An 8107-nucleotide genomic window follows, 5' to 3' on the forward strand; every position below is an offset into this window, starting at 1 on the left:
TGAGGATTGGAGAACAAACGTGTGTGTGTGTGTGTGGGGGGGGGGGGGGTGCCTGGTTTCGGGTCAGTTTGGTGCTGGTCAGGCTCTTGTTGTGTCTCCTCTGTTGGAAGATAGTGGTTGTAGTGAGTGGAGACAGGGTTATTCTGGTTTTACTCCCATTGTTTGTTCAAACTGAATAAAATAAGTGGCTCAATAAAAATTGTTACTTTGTTCAAATTTTACTGTCGCACAAGTGAAATTAGCAGTAAATAAAATCAACTCAAAAGTATAAAAGTACTTTTTAAAAAAAATGCATTTTCTGCAGCGGGAGGGTTATCCTGAACGTGACATCAACCCAGAATGATGTGTTTTAGCTTTGATACAAGTGCAGTAGCAGAATAAAACCTGACTTTTAGCACAGTTACGAAGTTTAGATGTTTCCTCTCAGTGCAGAGCATCTCATGGAGCTCAGCTTCTCTAAAACTCAAACCTGTTAAAGTCGAGATCATCAACTGGACACGTGCTAGTGAGAGAGTCTACAAAATGTTTCGAAATGTGTCCAAAAATTCCCGACGTTGTCATGCGAGTCCTGCTGTTCTGACATTCGAAACCCTGAAAGAAATGTGTGCAACAAACAGTTTAGACATGAAACCATCAGTGGCTGATTTAGTGCACCGGTGACTAAAGGAAGGCTGACCCTTATGGTGGCAGGCAGATCGTTGTTGACCTCTTTACAGATGATGTTGTTGTGTACGCTCAGTGTCAGTGCATCATGGTCCACGGGATTCACGAACTCCAAGTTCAGATCAGATCTTTATGTTTCAGCTCTACATCCAGCAGCTTTACATGTTCAGAATATTTCACCATCACAACATAAAACAACAAAAAAACTCATTTATGCATTTTTTTTTTGTATCTAAAAGTCAATAAAAACAGATGTAAAGAACAAATAACAACACCTATGAAATGAAGATGAATATTTGGACTCATTAATAACTGTAAACCCAGAGTTATGTCTTTTTACACCATTAAGCTGTTGTAAGATGTGTTAGCAGCAGCAGTATTATTATGGGATGGAGGATGAACAAGTCTTTGAGCGACTGTGGAAAGATGCAGCTGTCATGGCGACTGGGACATGATGTAAAAGGCAGGAAGCTGTTCTTCACCAAGAAATCCTGCTGCAGACAAACAGCATGGCTGCTTGTTTAGAGAAGACCTGCCATCAACATGTGGATCATCTATCACTCAGGAACTGTAAAAACAAACTCCTCCTCCTCCTCCTCTCTTTCTTCTGCTTGACTTCTGGACACAGTTCAATCCTAGCTGTACTGAAAGCTGTAGACACCTGAGTGGAGTGTGTTTGGTGCAGGTTCCCACAGGCGCAGGGCTTTTCTCCTCAGCCAAATCATTTCAGGAGATTTGACCGAGCTTCACAAGAATCTGACAAGTCTCGCGTGCCATGATGAAATTCTTTAAACTACCTATTTTCACTTGTTAAAGACAGGTGGGGCAGCTGTCAGGGACAGTTCTTTAGCTGAAAGCAGAGCAGGAAGGTTTGGGCTCCGTATGGTTCTGTTGGTTTCTGATTTGTTTCCTGTGAGCATCAATAGTTCTGCTGCACACGTGAAGAAAACACAAGAGATGATTCTTTAAAGCTTTCAAAGACCAGATTAGAACCTCGGTGCAGCCGTCACCAGCTGAAGGAGTCTGCAGGTGTGTGTGTGTGTGTGTGTGTGTGTGTGTGTCTGTGTGTGTCATGGAGGATCAAACATGGATCTGATGAACTGAAATGCTTATATGTAAATACATGTATGCAAAGTATCAATGTTAAAAACACAGTTGTCTTCTGACTGAAGGTGTGTGTAGAGGTCTGATGCCACCGTGTTGGTTTGAACTATGTCAATATAAATACGGACAAAATAAATAAATGTGTGTGGTGCATTAAAAATAAACAAAGACAAAAAAATATAGGTCCTTTAAGTAAGTTGCATTGTGTGATGAAAATCTAAAGTGCTAAAAATGCATTCAACGAGAAAACAAATGAAAGCTTCTTTTAAAAAAATGCCATTTTTGTATATATGGGATTTTTGTAAATTTTTATTTGTAACTGAGACACAGACTAAAATTAATTTAATAAAGTACAGTGTGGTCATTTTTCTGGCCTCATGTTTGCTCTTTTCATCGTTCTCTTCAGAACACATTTAAAGGATCATTTATCACATGTAAAGGTTTGTATAAAAAAAAACTAAGATATTTTGTAATGTAATATCTGTCTTACATGGTGAACTTGTTTACAGGAGAATTTCTGAAACCAGGAGCTACTTGTCCACCACGTGCAATGCACATGTGCACATGTCCTCAGTGTGTTCAGACAACATCAAGAAACAACTGGACTACAGACTGACAGCTGCCAGTCACCAACATACAATCCAAATCATGAAAAATAAGTCTGGCATCAAACAAGGTTTATATTAATTAAGTACATTTACTTTGTTACAGTACTTGAGTAATGTTTTAAGGATTTGTAATTTTACCAAGTAATTTTTAAATCCTTACTTTTATTTCATTATATTTAAAACCTAATAATGATACTGTTATGGAATAATTATGTATATCTGTTCCACCTTGACACTGTCCAGTAATCATATCTCATGATAACTAGTTTCGGCTGTTTTAATCTATCAGCCCAGACTTCAAGACTCCAGCAATGCATGACCTCTTTTATTTTGATAAGGTGTTTCCGGGCTGACAGCCCTGTCATTGGGTAGAGGATCGTCCCGTGTCTTGACGGACAGCCAATCGGATCCTGCGGCTCAGAGCTGGTGAAATTTTTTTGGGTCTACCACTTGACTTTTTTGTTCCATAACCCTCAGGATCATTTACAAAATGCAAAATGACTGTCTTACTGCGTCCAWCTTCAGCAGCGATGGCACGTTGTGAGAGGCCTTGCTTATGCAGCTCAACAATCCTACCACGTTCAAAGTCAGTGAGCTTTTTTGCTTTTGCCATCAGGAGGTCTTGACAGTGTAAAGGCTTGACAGAAAATGACATGGAATCCAGATTTTTGCACAGCTTTTGGCTTTTAAAAACTATGGTCTTAAACTTTTGATCAGCTGAAAAAATCATGTTTGAGTGTAAATGCAGTTTTCAGAAAATTCCCTGCTCAAAAGTTCTTGTCTCTTGCACTGATTTCTTCTTTTAACATTGTGAAGGTCTACTTAGAACCTTCTTAAGATCCAATAGTGCAAAATGCAAATTCTTGCACTTTTTTGACTGGTCTTAAGATTTTGATCAGGAGTGTACATGTTGCTTGTCTCGCTTATGGCTATGAAGAAATCCTTGTCTATGGGAGAAATCCCAGACGGAGCAGTGAAGCGAAACTAGAATTGAGCGGAGCTGCGTAGGAAGGCAAGGGCCAGGCTAGGTGACTGCAGGATCTGGAGACAAAATGGTCAGAAGATACAATTTTGAGCCAAGTTTTAAGACAGAGATAGAAGACAGGTCTGCTTGAATTAACCTCTCTACGACAGACATGTCTCCCAATCATTTCCACTCTTTTACAGATGGATCCTTTCTGAAGGGGTCAGTAGGTGCAGGGGTGCTGATTTTGCACAACCATAGTAAGAGAGAGTACAAATACCCACTAGGTTGTTTTGCAACTGTATCTCAAACTGAGATACTGTATATGCAGTCCACCAGTGTGTGGCATCTCTCAAAGACCTTCAGTGTACACAGAAGGAAATATCCATCCTAACAGTTAGCCAAGCTGCTATTAAAGCTCTCCGAGGGCCACACTTTGTGTCATTACTGGCTAGATGATAAGATGTCAACACTCAATCCGCTGGAGGAAGCTGGTGGACTGTAGACAGGCACGGGAACTGATTAACAGCACAAATCTAAGGTTTGGGAAAGCTCTCACTGCCCTGGCAAGGAAAACTCTAAGTACACTGGTTGGAGTCCTGACTGGGTACAATCTGCTCAACCACCACAAAATGGTGATGGGACTCCATGACAATGGTCTGTGTGATGCCTGTGGCATTGAATTAGAGACCTATTTGCACTACTTAGGCCACTGCGTGGCTCTGAGCAGTCACAGGAAAAGAATTCTTGGGGACCCCTTTATGGATCCCGAGAAGCTCAGAACACTGAGTGTTTCTAACCTTGTGTCCTTCATCCGAGGGATGAGAAGGTTCAAATAAAGACCGGTGTCTTATTGGGGAGAGCAATGGGCCCACTTAGGAGGCCCGTACTCATATGGATTTTCAATCCCCACTAAACATAACCTTACTAAACTTATCAAGCTGGTGGGTGGAACTAAAAACTTTAGGTTACTGTCGTAACCTCGGTTCTGTGAGTAGCAGGAGTGGGTGTCTCACATTGGGGAATGCCTTTGGCGTGATCTCATCAGAAGCTCATATTACATTACGCCAGCCAGGATTGGCTGGAAATCAGCCTTTCAGTGACAAGGAGGGCCTATATATAGGGTTGTTCCTGCACTGACAGGTTATTCAATAAGATTATCACCTCTTCCTCGCAAAGTTAGAGCAAGGAGGGTGACTTGGTGAGACACTCACTTATGCTACTCAGAGAACCGGGGTTACGACAGTAACCTACAGTTCTCTTTCATAGCATTCATTTCATGTCTCACATTGGGAATGAAAATATACTGACTCGCTTATGGCTATGAAGAAATCCTTGTCTATAGGAGAAATCCCAGACGGAGCAGTGAAGCGAAACTAGACTCAGCAGACTTCACTACATGCCAGCTGATCAAAGCATTACTTCTTCTGTGCACTTGGTGCTACACTCAGAACTGAATGAGCCAGTGATGGTGCTGTGACATCAAGTTTATAAAACTGAGCAAACGTGTGAGGAGAAGCCCAGCTTGCTGCAGCACAAATTTCCTGAAGAGACACCCCTTTGAGCAGAGCCTATGAAGAGCTTAAGCCCCTTGTGGAATGGGCACGCAGGCCCTCAGGAGGCTGCAGCCCATTTGAACTATATGCTAAGGCAATCGCACCAGTGATCCAGTGGGCAAACTGCTGTTTTGTTACCGGTTTCCAGATTTTAGCCCAAGAGACAAATAGTTGGTCACTTTTTCTGACATGTTTTGTCCTGTCCATGTAGATACGTAAAGCATGTACTGGGCAGAGTTTATGTAGCCTCTCCTGCTCCTCAGAAGAGAACGGAGGAGGATTAAATGCCACTAACACAATAGGAGAGTAAGAACCCAACACCTTAGGCTCAAAAGCAGGGTTTGGGAGCAGGGTCACCTTAGAATTGTCCAAAGAGAATTTTGTGCAGGATGGGTTTTCTGATAAAGCATGAATTTCACCCACACGCTTAGTAGAGACAAGTGCCAGCAAAAGTGCTGTTTTCAGTGGTACCAACTTTAATTCCACCTGATCCAGAGGCTCAAAGGGCGAAGTAGTGAGAGCCTCCAGTACCAGAGGATGGTCCCATGTAGGGGTCATAGGTTTTGAGACAGGCAATTTTCTGCGAGCCCCCTTCATAAACCGACCTACTAAAGGACGGTGGCCTGCCGGTTTTCCCTCGAAGCCTATGTGCCAGGCTGAAATAGCCGCCAAATAAACTTTGATAGTGGAAAAAGCTTTTCCCTTATCCATCAGGTTCTGTAAGAAAGACAAAATGACAGCTACAGAACACTGATAAGGAATTTCCTGAGAGTCGGTGCACGATTTCTCAAAAATGGACCATTTGCACTCATACAGAGATCTTGTTGCAGGTGCCCGTGCATTCTGTATGGTCTCAATTACATTCTGTGGGAACCCCATGGATTGAAGGTTGAACCACTCATGGGCCAGGCCCACAAAGCCAGCCTTTCTGGTTGGGGGTGAAAGATTTGTGGTTTTGAGGTGCAATGAGAATCATTGACAGGCCCTCTGACCTCACTCTGGCTAATAATGTTGGTGAGGTGAGAGCTATGGGAGGAAAAGCATAAAGCACGACCCGAGGCCACCTGTGTGCGAGTGCATCCACCCCCAGTGGTGCATTCTGGCTGTGCAGGGAGAAGAACAGGGGACACTGATTGTTCTCTTGTGAGGCAAAGAGGTCCACCGATGGCTGTTGGAACCTCTCCCAGACCAGCCTGACCACATCTGGGTGGAGATTCCACTCTACGTACAGAGGGTTCCCCCTGGAGAGAAGATCTGCTCCACAGTTCAGCACTCGAGGAACATGAGTGGCCCTCAGAGACTGGAAATGTCTGCTGCTCCAGATGATCAGTTTGTGGGCCTGTTTTGTACAATCCCCATTGGCACACCCTGAGTCAGGGTGCTGATATCTCGCCAGTGGCGTAGGGCTACAGTGCAGGCAGCTGTGACTCTCACTCTGTGAGAAATGTGTGAACTCATCCTCAGCTGAGAAGCCACCCAACGCTGTATTCCTCTCAGGTGGAGACGACCTAGTGTGACCACCATCAGCGCTGAAGCTATTAGCCCTAAGAGTCTGCGACAGCATCTGAGTGTAACTCAGTTTCCTCTGTGAAACATGGACAGGCAGTCCATCACAGTTTTCACTGTTTTCTGTCAGCCTCACTCTCGCCTGGACTGAGTCCAGGGAGAGACCTATGAAAGAGATGTTCTGAGAAGGACGCAGAACACTTTTTTCCATATTTATTTTGAAGCCCAGCTCCATCATGTGCTGTGTTAACACAGCTGTGTGATTTACAGCCTCCTGCTGGGAGGGTGCTGCGACCAGCCTATCGTCTATACTGTATACATGGCCACTCAGATGCCCTGGGTATGCCTGGATATTTTTCAGGCCGGAACTTAAGTTGCACCCTCCTCTGGTTCATCTGGGGGCCCACTACGGGTGGTGGGGCCTTGCCCCCCTGCCACACTACTGTCTGGTGGGTTGTGCCTCTGCCCGCCGGTGCGCTGGTGGCTCTTGGTGTCTGGGGCTGGGTGCTCGGGCATGTACCGGCTCAACCTGGTGACTGCCTGGTGGGGCTTGGGTCCTCGGGCCCTGCCGGGCCTTGGCTAGGGGGTGGTGCGCCCATCCTGAAGTCCAGGATAAGCAAAAAAGAAAAAAAGAAAAGAAGACTTTTTCTCACTCAAAGCATTCAAACCAGGAAAACACTAAACACATGCAGGAGAGTGGTTCTCCAGAACCAGATTGGACATGTAGATGAACTGTTGAGAAAGCCCGGTCTGGTCAGATCTGAGAGAGTGAATGACGCTTCTATGTTAATTATGGGCCTTTTCCATTAGTGTCTACTCTGCATGGTTTGGCTTGGCTCAGCATGGTTCCAAGCCTTTTCCATGATCTTAGATTCCTTTGGTTTGTGCTGTAGTACCCAATAATAGTTACTTTCCTTTAATGTTTTTAATTTAAAGCTTTTAAATATATATATATTTTCAATTTAATGTTTTCAAAACTTTGATTTCAGCATTAATGTTAATATTTTCAGTTGAAGTTTTATTTATTTCCAGTGAAGCTGTCTCTGACACCTGAAGCTGGTTAGATCTAATGACCATCTGCTTTTAGTTGTATCAAGGTTAAGGATGGTCCACAGAGGTCATCAGGTCTTTATTGTCCTGAAGTCAAGGATGGTCCACAAAGGTCATTAAGTTTTTAGCTGTCCTGAAGTCCAGGGTGGTCCACAAAGGTCATTAAGTTTTTAGCTGTCCTGAAGTCCATGATGGTCCACGGAGGTCATTAGGTGTTTAGGTGTCATGAAGTCCAGGATGGTCCACAAAGATCATCAGTTCTTCAGTGTGGATAGAGTTTTGTTGAAAATTAGCATGATATAATTTAGTTCGTTATCCACACACTACTTAAAAAGTGTTAAACTGAAGTGGAACATTCTGGTAGCTCTCAAAAAAACTTAAGAAACCTACAAATAAAATAAAAACTTAAAAATAAATGAATGCAGCAACAATTAAAACCCACAATATAACAGTTTAATTAAACATTTGATACATACATACACGTTTGTTCTTCTAACCTCATAGGGACCCTGACCCAACAATGGTATTTCCCCTAATAGGGACCAGGATTTTGTCCCCATTAAGAACAGTGGGTCCTCACCAGGCTGTGTGTACCAGGAAAATGGTCAAAAATTGTCCCCACCAGGTAACACACACACACACACACACACACACAC

At 43.5% G+C, this 8107-nt stretch overlaps 1 long non-coding RNA gene across 6 annotated transcripts in view; it reads left to right on the forward strand.

Moving 5' to 3' along the window:
* LOC106525972 (uncharacterized) overlaps nucleotides 1-2135 on the forward strand; it is a 3015-nt gene extending 880 nt beyond the window's left edge. For all 6 annotated transcript variants that reach the window (XR_001311198.1, XR_001311197.1, XR_001311199.1 and 3 more), the window contains exon 2: nucleotides 1693-2135. This is a non-coding gene — a long non-coding RNA (uncharacterized LOC106525972). The remainder of the gene's footprint in view (nucleotides 1-1692) is intronic.
* Nucleotides 2136-8107: the final 5972 nt, after the last annotated feature.

Source organism: Austrofundulus limnaeus, unplaced genomic scaffold, assembly GCF_001266775.1.
Source record: "Austrofundulus limnaeus strain Quisiro unplaced genomic scaffold, Austrofundulus_limnaeus-1.0 Scaffold250, whole genome shotgun sequence".
Classification (NCBI taxonomy): domain Eukaryota; kingdom Metazoa; phylum Chordata; class Actinopteri; order Cyprinodontiformes; family Rivulidae; genus Austrofundulus; species Austrofundulus limnaeus.